This window comes from Cupressus sempervirens, chromosome 3 (genome assembly GCF_028749045.1).
Source record: "Cupressus sempervirens isolate cs-2001-9-10 chromosome 3, ASM2874904v1, whole genome shotgun sequence".
NCBI classification, from domain to species: Eukaryota; Viridiplantae; Streptophyta; class Pinopsida; order Cupressales; family Cupressaceae; genus Cupressus; species Cupressus sempervirens.
Window position 1 is genome coordinate 403,156,506 of NC_143120.1, and position 26,453 is coordinate 403,182,958.

Genomic DNA, 26,453 nt, shown 5'->3' on the forward strand with positions numbered 1-26,453 from the left:
CAACCTCATATTCCTCCTCATGTGCTGCCACTTCTGCATACCAGTCATTTGCCTTCATCTCAAATTCAGCTAGGTGCTCATCAGTCAATAAATGATCACCCACAAGCGCATCTGCATCCTCACCATCAAGAGGAGCAATCCAATCTGCTGAATATGGACTAATGTCATCCAAGTCAAGTGCTTCATACGAAGCTTTCCCTTGCACCTCATCTTCGTGCAAACAAAGGTTGTACCACACATAAACCAAGTCATTCAAGTGCTTCTTAGTGAACGTATTGCCCTTCTTTGTGTGTATGTTCTCAAAAGTACTCCAATTTCTCTTGCAACCAGAAGCACTACAAGGCTGCAATAAAATTCGGTGGCAAACTTTTGAAGATTAGGCATTATGGCACCATAATCTTCCCTCCACCGATCTGCAAGGATCAAGAAATGCATTTTCAATCCACAATAATCTCACCAAGATAAGTTTATCAACATCGATTTGCAATGAATCAATATTGATCTGCTGTGACTTTATGTCACTGAGATAGAATTAATTGAATGGCTGTATACTTGTTTTGCTCTGCACTTAAGTGATTTCTGTACATATCTAAGTATTGGAGTGGCTTCAAATAAATTAGGTAACGTGGAGCAATGTCTTATGTAGAGAGATGGCTCTATGTGAAACGACTGAAACCTTGTCTCAATGTGAAATCTTGTGATTTCACATAGAGACGTGACATTGATCAACTTATAATTTGTTACCATTAACAACCGTTCGATTACCCTTAGTCAGCAATATCATTAACATGTCAATCATGATTGATTATATCTGCTGCAACACACATCATAATATATCGATATGAATTAGCAACGCACTTTAGCAATAATATGTTTATTAATTATTTCAATATAATCGATTATGTATATATATTTAATAATATGACTGTTATTACCAATCAAAAAATAGTAATATGACTATTATTAAATACATATACATAATCAGTGATTACTAATTCACTGATTAGTAGTCATATATATTGCAAAGATTAATTATGATAACCATAATCATAGCAGATAATCAGATCAGAATGAGGTTAAAGGATAGAGATCAAATGTTTAAGGCCGATAGGTCACTTATACATTTGATTACATTGGGTAGTGTAAACCGACCGAAGCTACAAATTTCTATTAGTAAGAGCAAAGTCTTCAACAAGTAGTTCCATAAGTTTTTTCCCTATATTTTTTTAATTACATTTTGATTTATAGGACATTGTATCTGCACTTGAAGCATTTGGAAGAAGTGCTTAGCATTCTTTAGGGGGAATCTTTGTTAGCAAAAGAATCAAAATGTGAATTTGGATTAACAAAACTTCTATATCTTGGTTATATAATCAGCTCTAAAGGTGTTTGTTGATCTTGAAAATCAAAGCAATCATTAATTGGCCTTCACCTACAAATTTATTACAGCTTAAGGGTTCCTTTGGTTTGTGTGGATCCTATAGGAGATCTGTAAAGGATTTTCATAGGTTGCTGCCCCACTGACCGACTTGACCAGAAAGGGAGCTTTTGTATGTTTTGAGAAAGCACAAAAACATTTTGATCATTTAAAGCAATTAACGAGTTACACGTCTCAGGTTAGCTATTCTTGATTTTCTATGTTTTTTCAGCTTGAATGTGATGCATCTGGTGAAGGATTAAGTGCTGTTTTAATGCAGAACAAGTGTCCTACTGCTTGTGAAAGTAGGAATCTGAGAGGGGCAGAGAAAGGTTATTCAATTTATGTTGAGGAAATGTTGCCAAATTTAGACCATATCTTGTGAGAGGTTAGTTTACAATGAAAATTGATCACAACTGTATTTTCTGAGTTAACAGGATTTGAGTGAAAGATAACAAAAGTGGGTAAGCAAGATGAAAGCTCATGATTTCGACATAGTTTTTATCAAAGGGAAAAAGAAAGTAGTGGCTGATGGATTATCTAGGAGATCACATTTATGTTCTCTAGTTGAAATTACAGCAGATTGGAGGGAATCAATAACAACTGAACATGGAAAAGATGCTTATGCTTCTATGATTATGGAGGGTACCCCATATGAAGACAGGTACACAAATCAAAATGTGCTCATTTTCTATAAAGGTAGGATATTTTTGGTGTCTACTTCTAAGTTCAAATTTGTTGTTATAAAAAATCTTTTCGTGATAGACCTATGGTTGGTGGTCCTGATTTTTTTATAACATGCAAGGAAGGGAAAGGTTTAGTTGAAAAAGGCTCAAAAAGGAATTTCAAAAGCTTGTTTTGGAGTGTCCTACATGCCAACAAAATAAACATGAAAAAACATATCTTGCTGGCCTATTGCAGCCCCTGCCAATTCCCAACAAAAAATGGGTAAGTATTTCAAGGAATATTATTACCGGGCTTCCCAAAGTCCAACAAAAGAATTGTATTTATGTTGTTGTTGACAGGTTATCTAAATTTGCCTATTTCTATTAGTTGTCTGAAAGTTGTATTATCTCTTGGGGATAGTTAAATGTGTTAGGAAGTTGTTAGTTACCGAAGGGCATTATGACGTGACGGTTGAGTAGCAACCCTTTAGGTACTATGTGTATGTTTTATCATTCACGAGAAAGGCATTTGATGTTATCTCATCTGGTCTTGTATTGTATTGTGATGTACATGAGAGAAGCATTAATGGAATATATAATTGTGGTTTCTTGAAACATTGCATTTGTATTTACTTTTGTGTTGTAGTGCTATTTCGTAGCATGTATGAAACCCAATTTACTGTAACCAGTAAACATTTGGTGCTGTTACCTTTTAAACATTCCGGGAAGTAGTGATGATTGATGGCAAAGGGAATGTGATGGACAACCGGTAGATAATAACCGTAATAGTGAGGAAGATGAGAACCCTGAGTTGTTCGAGGGTTAACGAGAGTTAGCAAGAGACTTTGTGTCACTACTCTAGGCATTTGTAGAAACACGTGCGTAGAGAAGTCGCACAGGAAGGAATTCCTGAAGGTGTTTTTTGAAGTGCACTTGGAGTTAGCCTTGTTGTTGATCGTTTGATGAGCCGTCTCCCACATTTACTTGCACAATCATTTCTGACACTTCAAAACCAAATGGAAGAAATTAAGTGAGAGAACTCATGTCTAACAAATCCTTGCACATTTATACCAAGAGAGGGAGGAACGTCGTCCTTGTGATGAGGAAGATGAAGCCCGCCGTATGGGAGATATAATGTGAACCCGAAGGGAAATGAATAAAGAGAACAGAATGTCATGATTATATCCTCTACAAAGACATGAATTATACACCAAATATTATATAAATAAGTGTTCTTTAAAATTTTATCATGTGTTACTTTCTTGTGGATGAATAAGTGAAATATTTATGCCAAACCAATTGAATAAGAATGGAAATACGAAAAAAGAAATAGAAGATTGGGAGGCTACTGGAATGGTCGTACTGCTACAACAACAAGCAGAGAGAAGGCAACGATTCTGAAGAGGCCGGAGGTGAGGCTGTAGGGAGTGGACACGGAGAGGAGTTTGGCTACATTGACAAACATAATAGTGAGGATTTCATTGGAGAAGGAGGAGTTTGCTAGGCAACCTAACCTTAAGTCCACGTATGGAGGCAGTGGAGGCACGAAGGAGGGAGAGAGAAGAAGCCAAGAGTGGAGAAGAAGAGGATACTAGTGCCGCCATGAGTATTGAAGTGATTGTGGGGCATAGGGATCAAAGTAGTATACCAGGCTTAGAAACTTCTAGTGGTTCATAGAAACCAAGTGGAGTACAAAACACTTTGGGTAACGAGAGACCAAGCTCAAGGGTATCGAAATAGCCGACGGTACTGACACAACCTATGGTACCAACACAACTAATCGTACCAACACGGTGAGTACCTATTTCAACCATTGTGGCGAGGCAAAAACAAAAATTGCCTAAGTTTGTGGGTGGCAAGAAAGAAGATCTCATACAACATTGCAAAACATGTGAGATCTTCTGGACAACCAATGGGGTGACAGATCAAGATGAATGGGTGAAGTAGTTCCCAACAACCTTATGGGTTAGCCATAGATTGGTACTCTGAGGCAAATAAATCTAAAATGGCCACATGGCCAGATCTATGGAAGGAATTCTTAGCCATAGATTGGTACTCTGAGGCAAATAAATCTAAAATGGCCACATGGCCAGATCTATGGAAGGAATTCTAGGTAGAATTTTGGTTGCTAAGGGATGACAATGAAATTGTTGCCGAAACCTTACCAAATAAGGTAAGGATGAAACCGTTCGGGCATATAAATGTTGATTTAAAGAATTGATGGGGAAGATGGAAAGTACACCAGTTGACAACTTGACAAAGCATTGGTTTATTGAAGGGTTTAAGCTTGCTCTTCGAACAAAAATGATGATAGTGCCTCTGACATCATATGATGATGCCTACAATAGAGAAATGGATTTCGAGAGTGAGAGCAGTGAAGAATCAAGCAAAAAAATTCAAGCTCCTCAAAAAGATATGCTCCGGATGATGAAAGGATTTAAAAACATGAAAAGCAACACCACCAAAAGTGACTTTTGGTGTATAGGCTGTAAGGGAGGTGGTCACACGAAGGGTTCTTGTCCAAAGAAGCAATTTTGTGTCACCTATAGAAATTGTTGGACATTCCACTAAGCAATGTCTGTACTAATTGAAAACAAGAGGGCCTCAACAAATCTTAATGACATAGAAAGCATCTAATTCAGCAAAGGGGGCAGCAAACAGAAACACCAATTCAACATTGTTTGATAGTTATAGAAATAATAGACGTGGAGGAAGAGGTGAAACAATAATTATAATAATAATAATGGGGGTCGTAGTCGTATCTAGTATGATGTAAGTGGATGCCTAATGATATAGTGCTAAACATGTAACCAGTGGGGACACTTTGCAAGAGACTATACAAGGGCAGAAGTGCTGCTGTTTCTAAGCAGATGGTTTGGTCTCGGAGACCACGGCGATGCGAAGTGTCTGAAGCTTGGAGTAAACTTGTTGAACATTGAAGGGAGCAGAGAGGAGGACCTCGCAATCATCTGAGCACAGGCAAAGAAGGCTACCTACCCAAACCCTGAAATTGAGAAAAGGAGAGCGTAGGAAGCAAAGGTAGACATTGAAAGAGAAATGATGGTAGAAGGAAGGGAGACAAACAACACTGTCAACACCTCACTAAGGGGTCAGACAACACAAAACATCGTACAACAGGTGTTACAAACTGAAATCCCCATCAAGTTGTAAAACCTCGTTGCTATGCCACTGTTGAGAACAAGTCTGCTAAATTTGACATCATCCCCAAAGGTGTTAGGTGGGACAGAAGCAAAGGAAACCCACGGTGAAGGTGAAAACTCTCTCAGGAAGGAGAATCCTCTCGGGATTGCAAAAGATCCCATGTTACTTGCGGTAAACAATGGAAGGTATTTGACGGTGGTAGAAATGGGCATTTTGGGAACCGTTTTAATAGATACCATTTTGGACGACAACTTTGGTGTCAATGTAAATTCGGAAGAAATTGTTGGACTAACAACCGATGTTTCCCTTCGAGATTCGCGACGTGGATTAACCTCTTCTCGTGTTTTATAAGTCTTGCGGTTGTATCGAATGTTAACAGGTTGATCTTTTAGCGCATCGACAAACATGACGACTTTCAAGTTTCTAATAATTGGTATCAGAGCTTGGTTAGATGTTCGAATCTCCTTGGGTAACGCTGAGGGGGGGATTGTTGGACTAACAACCGAAGTTTCCCTTCGAGGTTCATGACATGGATTAACCTCCTTATGTGTTCTATAAGTCTTGTAGTTGTATCGAATGTTAACAGGTCCATCTTTTAGCGCAACGACAAACACGATGGCTTTCAAGTTTCTAATAGAAACATGGACGAGATTGGGGGCCCTACGTTGTGGTTGCCAATGTTTATGCTCATAGGTGTTGATCAATACGACATCAAATCTATTCGTTCCTTAATGGCACAACAAGTCATGATTGGGACACAACTCTTCGTCACTCAAGAAAATGGTATGATGCTATCCTTGGCAGAGGTTGGTTCGTATAGGTGAAGGTAAACCATGAATGGAAGAGGAATACTCTCTAATTTGAGAGAGGTGGTAAAAAATTTACAATTGACCAATGTACACAAATGGTGAGTGAGTACATGGCATCTTCGTTTGAATTAGAAGCAAAGGAAGAAATCAATGAAAGGAAGCAACAAATGGAACCAAACCAAGACGAAGTTTTGGAAATATAGGGATGTTTCGATGACAATTTGGACTTACTAAATGGACTCTTCCATTGGCAAATGGAAGATTATATTAAGATCACTTACATATCGAGTGCTCCTTAAGAGTAACAATTACAACTTATTCAAGCTCCTTACGAGCAATCATAGTAGAAACAACAATTGGAAGACCAAGAGACAACTTAGAATCCACTTTTTACAATGAGACGAGTACAACCAATAGAAGACCAAGACTCACAACTTAGAATTCCACAAAGATGTCCCTCTTGGGATTTGAACTAGGGTGTCCACAATGAGAACTCATTGCTTTAACCAAGCTAAACCCTTTGGACACAAATGATAAATTATGCACTGTTCCATTGCAATATATTGCAGATGGACGACAGAGAGGAAAAGGCTACATTTCCTTTGGAGTACGCCAAATATAAAGAAGGGGATATGCAAATAATGGAAGCACCTGTGCACCAGTTTGACAAAGAAAAACCAATAAAGTACGAGGAACCTTTGGTGAAGGTAATGAACTTGGGAGACGAAGCCAATCCAAAGAATATTTTCGTGGGTGATGACTAGAACCCCACAGTGAAAGAAACTCTATTCAAAATTTTTATGGAGTATAAAGATGTATTTGCTTGGACACACAAGATTTAAAAGGGGTTTCGCCTGAACTTTGCATCTATTGGATCGCGCTAGTGCAAGGGGCCATAGCTGTATGCAAGCGTCCGTATAGGATGAGTAAAAACTATGCAACACGGGTAAACGAAGAGATTGAAAGGATGCTTGATGCAGGCATTATCTTTCGAGGCGCAGAGGAGCGTGTGGGTGTCCTTGATAGTGATTTCGTTGAAGAAGGACGATAATCAATCCGAATATGTGTGGACTTAAGGTGTTTGAATGCAATCACTATCAAGGATCTGTTCCCAATGCCTTTCACAGAATTCTAGAGGAAGTTGCAAGACATGAGATCTATTCATTTATGGATGGATTTTCTAGGTACAACTAGATATCGATAGCTGAAGAGGATAAATTGAAAACAACTTTTGTTGTGGAAGAAAGAGTGTATGCATACAATTGAATGCCCTTTGGACTTTGTAACAGTTCGACAATGTTCCAAAGGATCATCGTGCACATTTTTGACAAGATGTCAGTGGAGAACTTCAAAGCTTTTCTTGATGATTGGTCCAATTTTAGTGCCAAGGACAAGCACCTGGTAGCCTTGAAGGAGTGCATCAAGAGATGCTAACAGGCTAGGTTGGCACTTAATCCTAGAAAGTGTAGATTTATGGTGTCTCAGGGGAAACTATTGGGACACATTGTGTGCAAAACAAAATTGAAGACAGATCCATAGAAGGTGTGGGTAATTATGGAGATGGAACCTCCTATGGATGTGATTGAGGTGAAGTCATTCTTAGGACACATTGGGTATTACAAGAGATTTATCAAAACCTGCCCAAGTGTCTTACCCACTGGATAGGTTGACTCAAAAGGAAGAGCTCTACATGTGGGTAACAGAGTAGGAGAATGCATTCGAAGAGCTCAAGTGGAGACTAGTGGGAGCACCTATTCTTGTGTACCCGAATTGGGACAAGGAATTCCATGTCCATGTGGACGCATCAAACTTTGCCATCAGAGTAACTTTGGCACAAATAGGTGATCATGGACTAGACCACCTTATTTATTTTGCAATTAGGCCTTTGACAAAGGCGGAGAAAAACTATAGTGTGACATAGAGGGAAGCCCTCGAGATGGTTTGTGTCGTGCAAAAGTTTTGACATTACGTATTGGCAATTTCGTTTGTTTTCTATGTGGATCACTAGCCTTTCATGTATCTTGGGAATAAACCTATCATCCAAGGGCGAGGAAGTAGATGGCTACTCCTCTTACATGAGTTTACATGCAACATTGTTGTATGACTTGGGCATAGCCATGTAAGCTTAGATCACTTGTCAAGAATCAAACGGGGAGAACCGTTCAAAGGAGTAACGATGACTTTTCAGATGCACACTTGTTCTGAATACTAGTGCTACCATCCTGGTACACAAGTATCAGGGAATACCACTCAATGGGGCAATTTCCGCAAGAGATGCGACCAAGTGAGCGCAAGAAGTTGGTCTTGAGGAGCATAGTGTTTCAGTTGATTCACAAATTGTTTTACAAGATGGGGCATGACCATGTCCTTTGCAATGCATTATGGAGGAGGAAGTCCCGAGTGTATTGAGGGAGGCACATGAAGATCCTACAGGAGCACATATGGAACCAAACACAATGACACGAAAAGTGTTGCTTGTTGGGTTGTGGTGGCCAACAATCTATAATGGTGTGGGAACGTTTGGTGAGTTGTGATGCGTGTCAGAAAGCAAGGAGGTCCCTCAAGAAAGACTCATGCCTTTGAACCCCTCCAATGCACAAGTTGTTCGAAAGATGGGGACTAGATTTTGTGGGGCTACCCAAGGCAAGCTAAACATGATGGTGTAGGTATATCATCGTAGCGACAGAACACCTTACGAAGTGGATTGAAGCACAAGGTCTCTTGGATAACTCAACCTTGAGTATGGCAAGATTTTTATATGAACAGATAATCACATGATACAACATACCCATCCATCTTACGAGTGATCAAGGGGGACACTTAATCAACCATGTGATAAAAGTGCTCACCGTAGAATTCAAGATTTTTCTTTCTTTTTCTAGCTCATACTACCTGAGAGTGAATGGCCAGGTTGAAGCCACCAACAAGATATTGGTGTTGGTGATATACAAATCATGCAGAATTGAGAAGATTGAGAGAGCGGTTGCCATCCGTATTGTGAGCTTATTGTACCACTTAGAAGGTCACTATGAGACACATGCCCTTTTATTTGATGTATAGACAGGAGGTTGTCGTACTAGCTGAATTCATGGTACCTAGTGTGAGGATTGTTATTGAAAGCAAGTTGGAAAATATGGAGAGTCTGAAAGAGATTGTAGAATCTCAATAAATTGGATGAACAAGAACTCACAATACAGTGGGTGACAGAAATAGCGTAGCGACGACAAGCACTTGAAGTAGACAAAATTTGCCCTAGGGCAATCAGTTTTAAATACAATGCACACAACGAGATCAAGTCGGGCAAATTTAAAGTAAAGTGGCTTGGGTCATACAAGTTGTGGGAAGTTGGCAAGAATGGATCAATTAAACTATGGACTCTCGACGGAAAGGAAATACTACACTCAGTCAATGGTTCAAAGTTGGAAATTTACTACGAGAGCCAAGAGGGTCAAGAGATAATGGCTCACACTCCGATAATTGAATTAATTTAGACTTGAGCAAAAAAAATTTAAAGAAAAAAAAATTGGAAACAAGAGGGAAATCATCATACAAATATTGTAAGGTGAAGGAAAAATAAAAGGAAATTGGGCAAAGGAACAAGAAAGCACTGTATGGACATCTGAAGGCGAAGGGAAAATCCTATATGACCAAGAGAGACATTACAGTATAGAGGTGGATTGCTGAAGGAGACTTCCACGATAAGGATAGTAGAGGACGCAAGAGAGATGTAGGAAAGTACAACATTGAAAAGACCATAGACCTAGGAAAGTAGAACTCACCGCACAAGCACAAACTAGAGTCATCGAATGACAATAGCATGAGCACAAAAGACCACCGTACGAAAGAATAAGCACCATACAGTTCGACCTACTACTACCGTACAGTAGGAAAAGAACTTGGGATTTTGTGTGGCATGAGATTGGACGAAGCATAGGCTGGCAAATAACCAAGAGAGACATTACTGTATAGAGGTGGATTGCTGAAGGAGACTTCCACCATAAGGATAGTAGAGGATGCAAGAGAGATGTAGGAAAGTACGACATGGAAAAGACCACAGACCTAGGAAAGTAGAACTCACCACATGGGCACAAACTAGAGTCATTGTATGACAATAGCATGAGCACAAAAGACCATTGTACAAAAGAATAAGCACCGTATAGTTCGACCTACTATTGCCATATGGTAGGAAAAGAACTTGGGATTTTGTGGCATGAGATTAATAACGATTGTAATGTATGGAGTCATAGAGAAGAGTGAAGCATCCTGGGTTAGCATGCTACTGCCAAGAGAAAATGAGAAAAACATCACTGCACGAGCTAGGCCGTGAAAGAGTGTAGCAGAAGAGAAAGGCGTGGGAGAGAGCACAAATTTGTACCATCCTGAAAACAAATGTGCGAAAGTGAGAAGTGTAGGCAAAGCACGACAATACTAGTGCACAGACACAATAACGATGGTATTGCACACTTAAGAGAAACTAGGCTGTACAAAGAGATCACATTGGACACATCCTAGCATGAAGGTCATGACATCATCTCAAGCACATACGAAGGTATTGTAGGGAAGAAGAGAACACGTGCAAGCACCTACGACAATTCAGCAATTGAAAGGAAACAATGAATCCACCCTGGCTACGTGTAGGGACCATACCACTCGTTAAAGGAAAATTCAGCAAAAGGGAATCATTAGAAATTGAAACATCTAGGTACGATGAAGGGCAAGTGTTGTACGCCCAAATATTGTGTGCATAAAGAAACATGACATAAAGGCAGTGTGGAACGACAAGTAAATGAATAGGCCACGACCTTAGTAGCCGAAGGTATGGGAGGAAGAAATTATTGGAAAACCTAAAGCACCAAAGAGGAGAAAAATAAGAAACGTTGTGCCAAGAGGGAGAAGGTTAGGCGTAAGGAGGAAGTTTCCAGGCGTAGTTGAAGAGTGGAAAGTTGTGCAACACAAAAGGAGGAGAAAACACACAAGCCCTAACCGTTTCTTTTTTGCACAAAAATGACAAGGCAAGAAAGTTTTATGGACTCAGTTTGAAAGAGAAGCTAGAACATGAAATTACAAACGCAGGCATGTGGCTCTGGTTCTAGTAGCAGTATGAATCGAAGCGCACAAGTTTTTTCCTTTAGGAGTGCAAGTTGCAGGTCACATTGATACTAGAAAGAAAAAGACAAGACCAAAAGTACAAGTGTAGATGATGCCTGCAAGTTCGTCAAAGGATTACATTACGCCTCCGGCCATACCCTTCAAGGGTTTGAACGGATTGGATTGTTGGAAATGGATTACATCACGTCGTGCCAAGAGGGAGAAGGTTAGGCGTAAGGAGGAAGTTTCCAGGCGTAGCTGAAGATTGGAAAGTTGTGCAACACAAAAAGAGGAGAAATCACACAAGCCCTAATAATTTCTTTTCTGCACAAAAATGACAAGGCAAGAAATTGTTATGGTCTCAGTCTGAAAGTGAAATTAGAACATGAAATTAAAAACAAAAGCATGTGGCTCTTGTTCTAGTAGCAATATGAATCGAAGGGCACAAGTTTTTCCTTTAGGAGTGTAAGTTGCAGGTCACATTGATACTAGAAAGAAAAAGACAAGACCAAAAGTAAAAGTGCAGATGGGGCCTGCAAATTTGTCAAAGGATTACATCAGGCCTTGGGCCATACCCTTCAAGGGTTTGAACGGATTGAACTGTCAGAAATGGTGGCAGGAAACATCTGAGAATGATAAGGTAAAAGATAGTCTAAGAAGGGCACATGTATAGTGGGCAATCCAAATGCCTATTTTTGTATCAAAGAATTCGAGGGTCCCTTGTGCGCTATGATCGAGACTTTTTAGAGGCACTCCAAGGTGAATACTGTTTCCTACCTTGGTCATGATTTGGAGATTTCCTTCACTATAGTTGAGTTCACATAGGTTTTTGGTATACCTGGGAAAAGACAAAAGATTGACTTGAAAGCCAAGAAGAGAAAACAAGACGTGAAGGAATTATATATCAGAATGGATTGGAGAGACGACCTCACACTAGCAGAGATAGACTCCTTAAGGAAGAGCTCCAAGGGAAGGGGCATAAATAAATCTTTCATCTGAGAGGGATATTGGCGATGCTTGATGGACTTGGTGAAAAGTAGGCTTACTGGATCAAGTCGCACTTCTGACATAGCTTTTCCACAAATTGCGTTCATGAACGGATCACTGAATGGTAAGGTTTTTGATTGGGCTAGGTTTCTCTTAGAGCAAATGTCTGAATTGATGACACTACAACACAAGACTTTTTACATGTTGCATTATGCTATTGGATTTTTTTTGGATGCTACACTCAGATAGATTTTGGTAGACATACTTGAAGTCAAACCAGGACCCTTGGAGCCAAGAGAACCTCCCATCATGTGTTGATGTCACTTGGACACACCTAGAGGATAGATGGCTGCCATAGGACCAAAAGTTGTTGTGGGACAAAAATGACATAGGCAAGAGGTGGATTCAGGATCAGAGCACAGAGAGATGAATAGTGGTCAATAGGAGGCTACCTTCAAGATTTCCCAAGTCAAAATGGAAGGGGCTACCTTCCGCAAACTTCTATAAAGACTATTGAAGCTCAAATCAGGCCATCCTTTCTATATGTCCTTAAAGCTATTGGGTGGAGCTGAGGACCATCCCAGTTACTCGCATAATCATTGCCAACAAGAGAAAAAAGGGCATTCTAATAATAAATGGTCAATGGATTCCTCATTTGGTTCACAAAGTACACACTTGGAGGGCCCTTCAAAATAGAGATTTTGAACCATTCAGCCTTTAAAATTCTCCCTTGCATAGCAACACATAGAAACATGCCAGCTTTTGGAAGGCATGCTTTGCCCCAACACATGAATAGGTAACTTCGATTTTTCACATGGTGCTGTTTCACCAAGGTCGTGTATTCATCCTTCATATTATACTCTCCTGTCTTAGAACCCAACCAATTTAATCTCTGTCCCTAGTTTAGGAGTTATGTCCCTACCACCTAATACCCTATGCTAATCTGTTAAGTGATATCTCACTCCTCAGAACTGGCATATCTTCAAGAGATTTCCATTTCCATCTTAGAGAGAGTTCTAACTCTGGGAATTCGAAATAATTCTTAACCCGGTGCCCCCCCGTGTTCCTCAAGTTACTCTCAGATGTTGACCAGATTGGGATTCTTTTTAATGTCAGGGCATCCTACCCATGAGTCAGTCCAGAAATGGGCTTTATCCCCTTCTTGAATATTGTAGGTTATATAATTATTAAATAAATCCTTGCATTCTAATAGAAAATTCCATATCCTAGAACCGTTTGGAGGGTTTGCAGTCCTAAAGAAACTCTTTGGTGAATCATTGCTTAGATATTTTTTCTCAAGTATTCTAGCCCATTTGCAAGTGAATTTCATGCAAGTTTGGCTCCAAGAGTCGTATTCTGAGTTTTCAGATTTTTGCGGCGAATGCATCCAGATTCTGTGGGTCGACCTAACTTAATCCAACTAATTAATGCCATTTCATTCTTCTCTGGATTACTTTGCCAAAAGAAGGTACACATTTTCTTGTCAAAATTGTTTTTTTCTTTCTTGTGTAAGAGAGGCAAGACATTTGAAAATTTGGTAAAGCTTCTAAAATTGATTTCAGTATGGTAGATTTAACAGCTGATGTTAGCCATTTCCCTTTCCAGCTATCCATTCATTGATCCATTTTCTTCTCAAGTGGTTTCCACATTTTATTTGTTCTTGTGCCTTTGTCCAAGGTAATTCCTAAATATTTACTGGGAAGTGATCCCTTTTTAAAACCCAAATGTTGCAGATTGCTGCTTTCTCTTTATTATTCATATGGAAAAAAATGATTTCGGATTATCTTTAACTTCTGGCCCAAAAGCTTTGGAGTAGTTATTGAAGAAATCATTGAGTTTTCTGGCTTCCTACCTCATGCCTTTGCCTGCTATTATGGTATCATTAGAAAATTACTGATGGGTAGTGTTAGTAACGCCCTCTGCAATCTTAACTTCATTGATTAGATTTTGATTTTGTATCTTTGCTATAGATCTCCCTAGTGATTCTGCCATGATAATATAAAGAAAAGGGGATAATGGATCTCCTTGCATAAGGCCTCTAGAAGGACTAAAATACCATTCAAGAGTCCCATTGATTGAACCTGAGAATTTGGGAGTGGATATGCAACAAAATATTAACTTAATTCATTGCTTAGGAAAACTGAATGCATCCAAACATTTGCATAAGATTCTTTTTCAGTTAGGATATTGGAGATTTTTTTGATGATTTTTGTATAAAAAATTCAAGGATTTGTAGGTTTCAAAAGGGCTTTTTACAGTTTTGTAAAGTACTTGGTGTGCATTTGTCTTGGGATTTGTGTTAGCTCTTCATTGAAGGTTCTTTTACTTATTTTTGATAGAAAAATCATAATTTTGTAAAGCTAGTTTGCTTCATTTTTTGTGCATAGGAAAAGGGCAGGGATGGCATTATTAACCAACATCATGTTGTAGGGAAATCAACAGTTCAACGACAAGAATTACAATACTTGGAAGTAGAGGATGCTTTTGAATTTTGAGTACCGATGCTTGGACCAACTTGTTTTGGGTAACACTACTTTTCCTACAATAGTGGGCAAAGACTAGGACAAGTTTGATGAATGGAACTTAGAAGTGGTCATGTTGCTGAAGTTACCTATCACTGATGAGATGCTCCCAGAAGTGCCACGTGACAAGTTTGCAACAAAGATTTTGGGGTACTTGAAAAGTCTCCATGAAACATCGGATAAAAGTTGAGTTTTTTTTTGAAGAATACATTGTTTTCTTTTGTAATGGATGAGAAGATGTCTATGCATGAGCATCTTATGAATATTAAGGATATGCACAATCAATTGGATGTTATTGGTTCCAAGATGTAAGAGGAGGACATCGTACTGATTACGCTGATGAGCTTGCCACGGTCCTACAAACACTTTGTTGAAACACTCAAACATTACCTCCACTAATGTTGACTTGAAATTTGATGAGTTGTGCAATACGCTATTGCAACAAGAAAGGTGGCGGCAGCTGTTTGGTAGTTCTAGTCACGTAGTCAGTGCGAAACAAGTATTTTTTGCTACAGATAAAGGCATGTCCACTTAGGAGAAAGGATAACACACATCTGAGGAGGCTTCCAAGAAGTATCATATCTGTCACTATTGTTGGAGCTTGGTCATATCTAGATTTTCTGAAGAAAATGGTTGGCTGATCAAAAGACCAACCAAGGAGAATCTCAACAGCAAGCCCATGTGGCAGAGCTGTTTGAGGAGAACAAGGAATCAGCTTTTTATGCATTTTGATTTGAAAGTCTTTGGGTAGTTAGTAGAATGACCATGAAGGGAGGCTGATAAAGTTCTAAAATTGGTGCTATTATGAAAGAATTTTGTATTCCTATCCCTTTCAGATAGCCACATTTGTCTGGTGTTTTGCTTCTAGTTTCCTCTTTAGATAATAGTTCCTCATATTTGCTTAGGGCCCGTTTGGTTGCTGGAATACAATCAGAATAGGAATAGAAAATTAGAATTCGTTTTTAATTCTTTGTTTGGTGCGTCCAATCAGAATTGGGAATAGGAGTACGTATTCTCATTTTGCCCCAAAATGAGCATTTGTCCATTCTCAAAAATACTTGTAATTAGAATTGCTATTCCCATTCTCATTTTGAATTTTTCTTATTTGAGAATGTTTTCAGATCCGTCTATCAAAACAGAACCATTGCACCCCTCAGTATTGTCTATCTGAACAGAACATGCTGCGGAAAAGTCAAGTTCCAAAATGGAATCCAAAACCTCTCTTTTAATTGGAAAAAATTACATTCAAAGATCCATAGCCAATCAAAACGACTAAAGAAGCAAGCTAACAATGAAGAATCGAGATCTCAAGATAGCGTGCGAATCCATCTACTGAAAAACCCTTCGTAATTGAAAACGAGGGTTGGACAAAGTATAAACCCTACCATAACATCTAACTTCCTGCTCATTGCTTCTTCTCGGGTAAGTAAAGCAAGAGAAGAACCGAGCTTCAAGAACAAAACCCCCATTTTCTTCCGTTTGACGCATCCCACGAAACCAATGTATGGGCAAATGGAAACACAGTAATGCAAGGCCTCGCCTCCTCCTGCCTTACATTCCAACAACAGGCGTGACAGCATGAGAGTTGTTTGTATTACAGAACAAGTCCGACAGGTCCAAAGAGGTCACTGGTTCAAATCATGCCGCGCTCTGTACTGCATCAAATTCTAATTTCTATTTTGTCTATCCAAACAGAGAAAACAAATTTCTAGTCCAGAAAAACAATTCGAGAATAACAATTCAAGAATAGCAATACTCATTTCTCAATTCCTATCCCCGCAACCAAACGGGCCCTTAGTGATTCTTTCTTACTGATATAATTTACTTGGTCCATACCATGTCTCATTACTTCTTGATTAAGGATATTGATCTCTTCTTCTGCAATTTTTTTTTTCCTTGAAAATGTTATTGAAATGGCATTGGTTCCATTGAAGAATTTTCTACTTAATTCTCTTTGGTTTTGTGTTGAAGCAATACATTTTTGATCCATCAACCTCTTCATTTTTGCACCACATTTCTAGTGAGTCTAAGAATCCTGAATCTAGCGGCCACATTCTTTCAAAGTTGAAGAGGCACTTCTCTGGTTTAGAGCCCTCTTCAATCTCCAAAGCAACTGAAAAGTGATCAGACAGCTCATTGCGCAATATTTATGCTATAAGATTGCCTTGAAAATATCCTAAATACCTTTCTGAAAAATAACCTATCAACTTTCCCTGCTTTATTGCTGAATCCAGATCTTCAGTTGTTCCAAGTATAACATCCATTGTTGGAAGCCATTTCCATGAGGTTGGTATTTTGAACCCAATCTTTTAAATTTATTTGGGCTTGTGATTGCACAAAGGAGGCCCCTCTTTTGTCGTAGCTATTCAATATAGTAATATACCATTGAAGTCTCCTCCAAGTATAGAGTTGCAGTCCGGATTTAAGAAGGCTCCAATTTCTATACATAGCTCTTTTGTTTGTTGGCATAGGGATTGGCTCAAAAATGTTGATGAGAAAAAATTATTAAGTTATTGTTTACAATGTACATTCCTAATCCAACCCCTTGCCAATTTCTGTTATTGACCATATTTTCAGTGACTTTCCTGGGGTCCCATATGACTCCAAGACCTCTCGAAGCACCATCTACTGTCATATTATGTATTTTCTAGACACCTAAGCTTTTGTTGAGATTGGTTACTCCACCCAAATTCAAATTAGTCTCCTGGATCATAACTGTTTCTGATTGGAAGGTGTTCAAAGTGCACTTTAACAAGCGCTTCTTGTTAGTGGTTTTTCCCTAACATTCCAAGTAATGACCCTCATTTCTCAGTGGGAAGGCACTTCCCCTTGTCAACATGATAACTGTTTCTGATTGGATGGTGTTCAAAGTGCACTTTAACAAGCGCTTCTTGTTAGTGGCTTTTCCCTAACATTCCAAATAATGACCCTCATTTCTCAGTGGGAAGGCGCTTCCCTTTGTCAACATGCAGAAGTGAGGTAATCTTGATTTGGTCATCTGCTGCCCCAGTTTGGCTTAGTATAGAAATAGGTTTCCTCCCCCTCTTTGTAGGGTCTTTGCCACGGTCCAGATTAGTTTTATCAAGGCATCATGGGTCCAATCCCAATTTCAGCAGGATTGCAGAGTTTGCAGCTAAATGAGGCTCTTCATCGTCTGAACCAAAAAAGGCTGCGTTTTCTTCTAATTCCAACTCATTCAAATCTGCAAGATTTGTAACTTGATCTTCAGGAATAATATTGTTCTCCATCTCTTCTTGCATCTTTTCATTCATCTCCTTCTCCGTAATTTAGCTATAAGAAATTGCTTTTCATTGCTAATCTCTTCCATATTAATAAACTCTTCCACATGCCCTCTACCAATATATTGATAACCTCATTACATAAATGCTTAGGAACTAATACAATGCCATCCTCTATAATACCTACCTCCACTACCTTAGTATCCTCTCCTTCCAAAAGTGAATTCACAATTAACAATTGTTTGCCATCAGAGATGTGTGTCCATGGGTTTGTACTACTCAAAATAGGGGAGTATTCCAATAATTTTTAATAGCTCCAGCTTTCCTTTGTTTATTGCATACGGTAAGAAGTTTAACACATGTATAATACGATTCAATTCAGAACAAGTACTTTATTCATGTATGCATTTGCTGATTACAATCTGATTACAATGACTACAATGATCTATCATGATTCCAAAGTCCATCTCGGACGTGTACATATACCTTTCCGAAGGGGTGACTAAAGCGTCACGCGCCCGTTTGGATACTACTCTACTCGTCGGCTACACTATACATTTTACTGACAACATCATCCCCTACAAAAGAAAAAGTCGTCTTCGGACGACAATTACAAAATATCTGAGACAAATTAACAACAAAATACATTAATTGACTAGACAAATTAACAACAAAATACATTAATTGACTAGACAAATTAACAACAAAATACATTAATTGACTAACTACAACAAGATAGATTTGTTTCTGTCACATCACTTTCACATTCGTTCTGTGCCTGCACTAAACTGGTCTTCAACCCACATTACATCTAGCCACAATATTGTCTCCTTAGCTGACCTTGATAGCCACTCATGCCGCTTTCTCTGTTTCCAACTCCTGGGTACACTGAGCCAAGTGTCATTGTACTGCCTTCAATTGGATGATCAGCTCCTCCCGAGCTCTCTATGCATCCACCAAGACGGCCTCATGCCCAAACACCTACTCCAAGTGCCACCTCTGACACACAGACACTCATGCCTATAGTTGCAGCTCCAGGTCTCATCAACTGGTCATACTTCCCACGACTGATAATCCACAACGACTGGGGGTCTAGGGGTCGCGATACAAGGCGGAGTCGCCGCCAAGACCAAATTAGCACTCCGAAACCCACACAAAACTGCATGGAACACACTATTTCTGTCATTTTCTTCCAATTCCACACTCTTTCTGGAAACTGCTTATGTCTACCCTTCCCTTCGGCATCATGCATTACTCATTCCGAACTATTTCAATTTATTGTCATTTTTTTTTTTTTTTTTTTGCTCTTCCCCTTCCTCTTTCTTGCAGACTTGCTTTGTGAATCGACTATAGCAATTCCTCTTCCTTTCCTGATACCCTTCGTACGACTGTCCCAGCGTCTCCCTTTCCTCTGGTTACCAAATCTATTTGAAATGCTTTCTGATCCCACCGTATGGACTTTATTCTTCATGAGCCTTTAGTACGGATACGCTTGATCTCCTAGGGAAATTATTTTCCAGCCGTATGGCTTCTCCTCCTTCCTAGCTTGAGACTGTTTTAAGACGGCTTCAAATATCTCTTACATATAACGCATGCATTCTTATATGCTTCCTGCTCCTGTAGCCGTACAGACCTTCTTTCTTCCTCCTACGTACGACCTTGCTTCCTCTGGTCCCCCAATCTGTACGAATTCAGGCCGCATGGTCCTTTTGTAATCCTTATTCCACCGTACGGTATGGTCTTTTCCACTAGAGGTCGTATGGTCTATCTATCTTCCGTACGGTACGGTCTTTCTATCTTTTGTACGGTCCTGCTTGCCCCCTCACCAAAGCTTCGAGGCTGTACGGTCATGCTTTTGTTCCTATTTAATATTTTATTTAATTTAACATATGTTCTTTTTGGGCCATACGGTCATCTAGCTAAGCCGTACGGTCATTTAACTGCCTCCATTTTTCTTTTGTTAGGCCGTACGGTCTTTTCCTCCCAACTCTTCTTATTTTATGACTTACTTTATTAATTTGCTTCTCTTCTATATAATCTCTGCCAAGGCCATACAACAAACTTCTGCTCCCGATTACTTTAAAAATTTGCCTCTTAATGCCTTTACTTTATGCTTCATTTTATCACTTCATACTTTTACATTTTCTCACTTGACATTTTAAAACTATATTCAACTTTATTATTATACATATATACATTATTTACAGACATCTTTTCTTCGTTCAATTATCTGCCCGCGGAGGATCCTTCCTTTCTCTGTATATTTTCAACTTTGATCCATTTACGGCATCTGGTATTTCTTTTCAGTCTAGTGTCCACAATTTAATTGCTCCGTTATATCCAACTTCCCGTATCTTGTATGGTCCAACCCATTTAATTTTAAATTTTCTAGGCCTTATTTCATTTCGTCCATTATACTTCAGTACCAATTGACCGGGTTGAAAGTTGTTCAATTTTAAACGCTTTTGACGCCATACCTTCCACCTGTTTTGTGCAACTTCTGTGGCCCATGCTGCATAGTTCTTATTCCTTCGGTATGACCGCTTCTGTACAAGTACCGCACCTTCGATTAATGGTATCTGATGGACACATAGCTCTGGTGGTACTCCTTTTATGTCTTTATACATCCAAGCAAAAACATCCTTGTACTCTATGAATATTCTGAATGTTGTTGTCTTCAACACTGGGTTCCAATCATCTCCTATGAGGATGTTATTCGGATTTTCCTCATCACCCAAGTTCATTGATTTCACCGTCGGCTCTTCATACTTCATCGGTTTATCTTTACTGAACGTATGGGCCGGTGTTTCATCCACCTGCGCTTCTCCTTCCTTCAGTTCATTGTACTCTTTTGGAAACTCATCGCCTATTTTTTCTTCTTTAACGCTCAAGATGTTGCAACTTGGAAAAACCTCATAATCTTCCATTTGCCAGTGTAGCAGTCCATTCACGGAATCTAGGTCGTCATCAGTTGACCCTCCTTCTAATCTTAGCACCCTTTCTTCATTTGGTTCCATCCTCTTTTTCCCTTCGTCGTCACTCTCGCCTTCGCCTTCAGAGTCTGAGGACGCTGCTTCGTCTCCTACCATCTGCGTATGCAAATCAATTATAAATCTCCTACCTCTTTTTTCCATGGACAGGGTGTTCCTTTTCCAGTCATGCTTTACCTTAGCTTGCACCAGCCAACCCTGTCCCAGGATGGCGTTGTACCCTCTTCTCTTTAGTGGAATGACTACGAAATCTAGTAAAAATGGTTCTGTCCCAATTGTTACCGACTATGCCATCAGAGTGTCCAAGGGTTTTATCCCATGTTGATCTGCTGTAAGTAACTGAAAGGTGGGTGGCCATAGTGTTGGTTGTCCAAGTTTTTTCTAGATATCTTCCAGTAGTACGTTCACTCCCGATCGTCCATCTACTACTGTATCCGTTAGCACCGTACCCAGAATGCCCATCTCCACCACTGCTGGGTGTCTACCTGTTGTAAGTGCTAGTAACATCGGGTCTGTTGTTGCTGTCGTGGTTGTTTCCTTACTATCCTTTGCTTCCTCCGTCACTCTTGAGGACTGTGTCATATTTATAATAGCCGTACGCAACTGTGGCATGGTGAGAAGAAGATCATTTAATTTAATTGGCACTTCTGTTTGCATTATCTGTTTCACCATGTTTTGTTCCGCCAAGTTTCTTTCCGAAGTTTCAGTAGTGTCTTTTACTTGTGACTTCTCCACTTTCATCTGCTTCTCTATCTCTGTTCGGGCTTTTTGTAACTTATCCTTTTCTTCTTCCGCATTCGGATATTTTTCTTTCCTCGCCTGCTCTCGCGTGATCGCCAACACGTTCTCCTCACATGTTTCAATACTTAATAAATTTACACCTTGCTTTGGACATTTTGAATCTTCATGGTCCCGTGGACCACACCATCTGCACAGTAGCTGCGGGGTCTCCTTCGTAGTATAGTCCCTCGCGAAGTGACTCCAAAGATTACATGCCCGACATTGTATCATCGGCCATCCACTCGCATCATATTGTATTCTACTTCGGCCTTCATTGTTATTGTTATTGTTTCCACCCCTTCCGCCTCTATTATTATTTCGATATCCACCTGAAGTTGCATCATTGCCCATGTTATTACTATTGTTCGATGCTTCCTGCATTAGTAACACCTGCTGGTGTCCTTTTGCTTTCAAGTTAAACGGGCACTCTTTCAGGGAATGCTCTGCCACCTGGCAGATGTCACAAAACTGCTTCTTCAAGCATGAACCCTTTGTATGGCCGTCCTTGCAATCTGTGCACCACAGTTCTCCTTTTACTGTATCCAGATTCTTTTTCAAATTTTTGAATTCTTTCATCATTCGAAGCATGTCTTTCTGTAGTGCTTTCACCTTCTTGTTTGATTCCTCATCGCTACTACTACTTTTCGAGGATGAATCATTTGAATCAGAGGATTTATGCTTCTTCTTCTTACTCGTCTTCTGTTCGCTTTCCAAATCCATGGCATGAGTATACGCATCGGTGTACGATGCTGGTGGTGCAATCTTCATTTTCTTTTTAAGAGCCGGCTGTAGCCCCTCCACGAACCACCGTTTTTTCAATGCATCCGCTGGTTGACTCTGCATAGGTTCAAACTGTCTCATTCTTTCCTTGTTTGGTGTTGTATATCTCTGCCACTATTTCATTATCATCTCAGAGCAATCGAAATTCTACTATAAATTCTTTTTTAACATTCTCCCATGTATTAAGTTTCTGAGGACTACTGTCAGAATACCAATCTATCGCCATAGCCCGTAGGGTCATTGGAAATTGTCTTACCCAATCATCCTCATCCGTCACACCATTTGCGGTCCATATGGTTTCACACGTTTTACAATGTCTGATAGGGTCCACTGAACCATCACCGTGAAACTTGGGTAACTTTTCTTTAGGGCCCGCCATCGTTACTTTCCTTTAATTCTGAGGTACTTTTGTACCTGCGCTATTTTGGATTCTCGCGCTGTTCTGGATAACAGTCTTGTTTCCAACAACTGTGTTGTCTGGTGAAAAGTCTTCAAGTGATTTTGTTCTATTTTCTGCCTGTATCCGTTTATCCGGTGTATCAAGAACGAAGAGATCACTCCACGCTCGTGCTCCCTCGGCATTCTGAGCCGTGCGAGTTGTTTCCCTTCTGTTTGGACACTCTCCCCTCGGTGTATACAGGTTAAGGAACTCTTTTTCTTGTTTCCTCCACCAAATTCAAGCGTTGTAGAGTTTCTTCCAGCAATTCCTGGACACTCCTCAGTCTACTAGGTGAGTGCACTACCTCTATCTGTGCCTCTTCACCCCTTCGGTGCCCCTCAGCAATCTGCTGAAGTCTTTGTTTGCGCTTTGCTTGCTGTGTTAAAATAAAAATTTCTTTTGCTGTACTTAGTTCATTTTTATCTTTTACCTTGTTCCGATCCTTGTTTGGCAAATTCGGCATTAATCCTCATTCCTTCGTTCCAGGTACATTTGGCAACGACGCCAAATGTTTACCGTACAGAGTAAGAAGTTTAACACATGTATAATACGATTCAATTCAAAACAGATACTTTATTCATGTATGCATTTTCTGATTACAATCCGATTACAATGACTACAATGATCTATCATGATTCCAAAGTCCATCTCGGACGTGTACATATACCTTTCCGAAGGGGTGACTAAAGCGTCATGCGCCCGTTCGGATGCTACTCTACCCGTCGGCTACACTATACATTTTACCGACAACATCCTTCAATGCTTATAGTTATTTGCAACTCCAATATCCACAGAGATATTCCTTCCCATCATAGGGACAACCAAGTTTCATCCTCCAAAATCTCCCCTTAACCTCTATAGCTTCTATTGGTGTATGTGCTAAGGTTACCGGGGGACATTGTTAAAGGGCAAGGATTGGATTCTTCCCTAGGATGTGTCACTAGGAATAAATTACTTGGTTATGCTTTATATTTTCCACATAAGCTTGATCAACCACAGCTAGTGCAGTATCCATATCATCCTGAGCAGAGTTTTTATGTGCAACATGGGAGCAAATTTTGGAAGTACCTATCTATCTTGCAATAAATGCACTTAATTCCTTTTCAAAACAAATTTTAATATCCCTCTGAGGGAATTTGGTGTGACATGATTGTTATGATTCTCATTGTCACGAGGCTCGATTTATCTCATGCCCAGGTTGAGCCTTCTCCGTTAGAATCTCCAACCACGCGTTACACTGGCTATCACTACTTCTGACTCCTCGTATGGTCCAGCCATTTTTTTCGTTCACTTAGACTATGCCTTACCTCCAAACTTCATCAAGTGTCCACACACCCTACTGCCTAAACAAACACTCCTGCAGAATAGAAGCGCATGCCGAACCACCTTGGTCCTAATCCTTTGCTGGTCCATGCATGCATTCTTGAGCTCAAAGCTCTACTCCTATTCAACCCATGTTGAACCCCTTCTTAGCCCTTTGATATCTTTGCCTCGACATCCCCCATAAGACAACTTTACTCCAATATCGACCATATGTGATCTCAACTCTTCGAGTTTCTTGACCAACCTTGATCTCCATAGCGCCACTCCATGAATGCCCTGAACTACCACAAATCCCCTTGATCAACCATGTTGACTACCCAAGCCAAGCACTGCATCGAGAATCACATTGCATCGAGAATCACCACAACTCCCTTGTTGAACACTGCATCCACCCTGAGTGACTTAGACCACTGAGTCCTCTCTTGCTCACTACGCATATTGCTAAAGCATAATTGGTACTACTAAAGCACCTCAGAACATCCTAGAGTCCTCCAATCCAATCTAGCATGTTACCTTAACACGACTTTGTCTCCATGACACTCCATCTCTTGTTGGTCTCCCCTAGCTCACCATGAACCTTGAAGCCCAATCTTGTTCCCCACGGAACTGTTGACTTCCTTAGCCAAACTCTGAATCCAAACACTGAGCTCCGACTGCTTTGACTCCATGTTTATGTCTCCATGCCCTCATTGGTGAACACCTTGTTCTCATGCAACCATTGCACTCAAACCAACCCTTTACACATATGCACAATCTTAATCCACAAATTCCTTTTCAATACAAGACCTACTTGAGTTCCAGACCTTTGTTCCATGATCCACCGAATCCCTTGGACACTGTACTCGATTTCCAACTCGGTTATGCCACCATAGCTTCACCTATAAATCACTTCACCCATTTCAGTCATGCACCACAAGCCATCACTTCTGGCCATCCATCATGACTCGCCTCTTCGAGCCATGTCCAACAACTGCCTCTTCAGATACTTGATATAGATTTGCCACATGACTCGGCTCACCTCGAGCACTTCCCTGGAATACCATATCATGATCGCCATAGTGGACCACCACAGTCTGAGAGATCTCATCCCAATCCAAATCCAATCAACCAAGTAACCTGGATGTGACCAAGTGCCACACCCCTTTGATATTGCTCTGCACATATAATTGGCTCTGCAACACATCCCCCACACAGTTAATCATAAGCCCCCAATGCTCCTATTCGGACAAACCATTTGTCTCCTACCACAGGACTAGGTACTCCACTTCCCCAACTTTCAGACATTAGACAACTCCCGTTGAGTCATCACCAACATTGGCTTAGTTACTCCGCTTCACTAAGTTAGGGACCCTTGTCTTGTCGCCAAACCTCACCACATCATGATAAGGTGGAGCTACTCTTCTTCGCTCCTACAACTGCGTCACCTCTATCTCATTCGGAGACTGGAATACTCTTCTTCGTCCCTCTTGAGGGATGTCGACCGTCTAAGCCGCCCATGATGCATGGCGATACTTATCCTCCGTGGTTACACCTCATCTCGACTCCACGCCTCGCCTTCACCACAACTCATGCTAGAGGGAACATCTCATAGCATAGCCCCAAGATTGCACTTGGGCTCAGTTTCACCCTGGGCCGACACCACAACTATGTTGGAGGGAACAACACACAACACAACCCCATTGGATACTCCTCGGATCATGTCCTGGACAAGATCCTATGCCACAACTATGCGTGCCCAACACATGACATAGCCCCATTGGATACTTCTCAGCTTGGCACCATGCCTCACCTACTCCACATCTATGTGCATCCCGCTTTGCCTCACATGCCCATAACTTTAGAGTTTCATCTTGTGAATCAACAACCCCTTTAATCCTCTCCCATTCTAAAATAGGCGACGTCCTCGATGTCGGCAACCACTACCACAACCTGTCGAACGGATCTACAAATGCCCTTGTGTACCAAACACTGACTGTCATCATCACCATTACACCTCTTTGCACCTTTTTTGTTTCCACAACATACTTGATGCTATTAGTATCCTAGATACTGACCCTCTTGCATGAATCCACTCCATGTCTCACTGTAACCGAGTTGGCCATATCAAATGGCACCCTAAGAACTACACACCGAATGCTTCATCTGCACTCAACCACCTTTTTGTCATCCACTAACAACCCAAGTTTTGTCTTCCACCTTCAACTGCCTAAGGGACCATTCCTAACATCCATTGAAAGACATACTTGCCACAT

The 26,453-nt window shown here is 40.3% G+C and overlaps 1 protein-coding gene and 1 long non-coding RNA gene across 2 annotated transcripts in view; both read left to right on the forward strand.

Annotated features, from left to right (window-relative positions):
* PUB49 (plant U-box 49) overlaps positions 1–26,453 on the forward strand; it is a 99,879-nt gene that overhangs the window by 42,132 nt on the left and 31,294 nt on the right. The gene's annotated exons all lie outside the window — the stretch shown is intronic.
* Positions 964–2,063, forward strand: LOC149566712 (uncharacterized). The gene is made up of 3 exons (XR_016361576.1): positions 964–1,616; positions 1,698–1,805; positions 1,997–2,063. It is a non-coding gene; the product is annotated as an uncharacterized LOC149566712 (long non-coding RNA).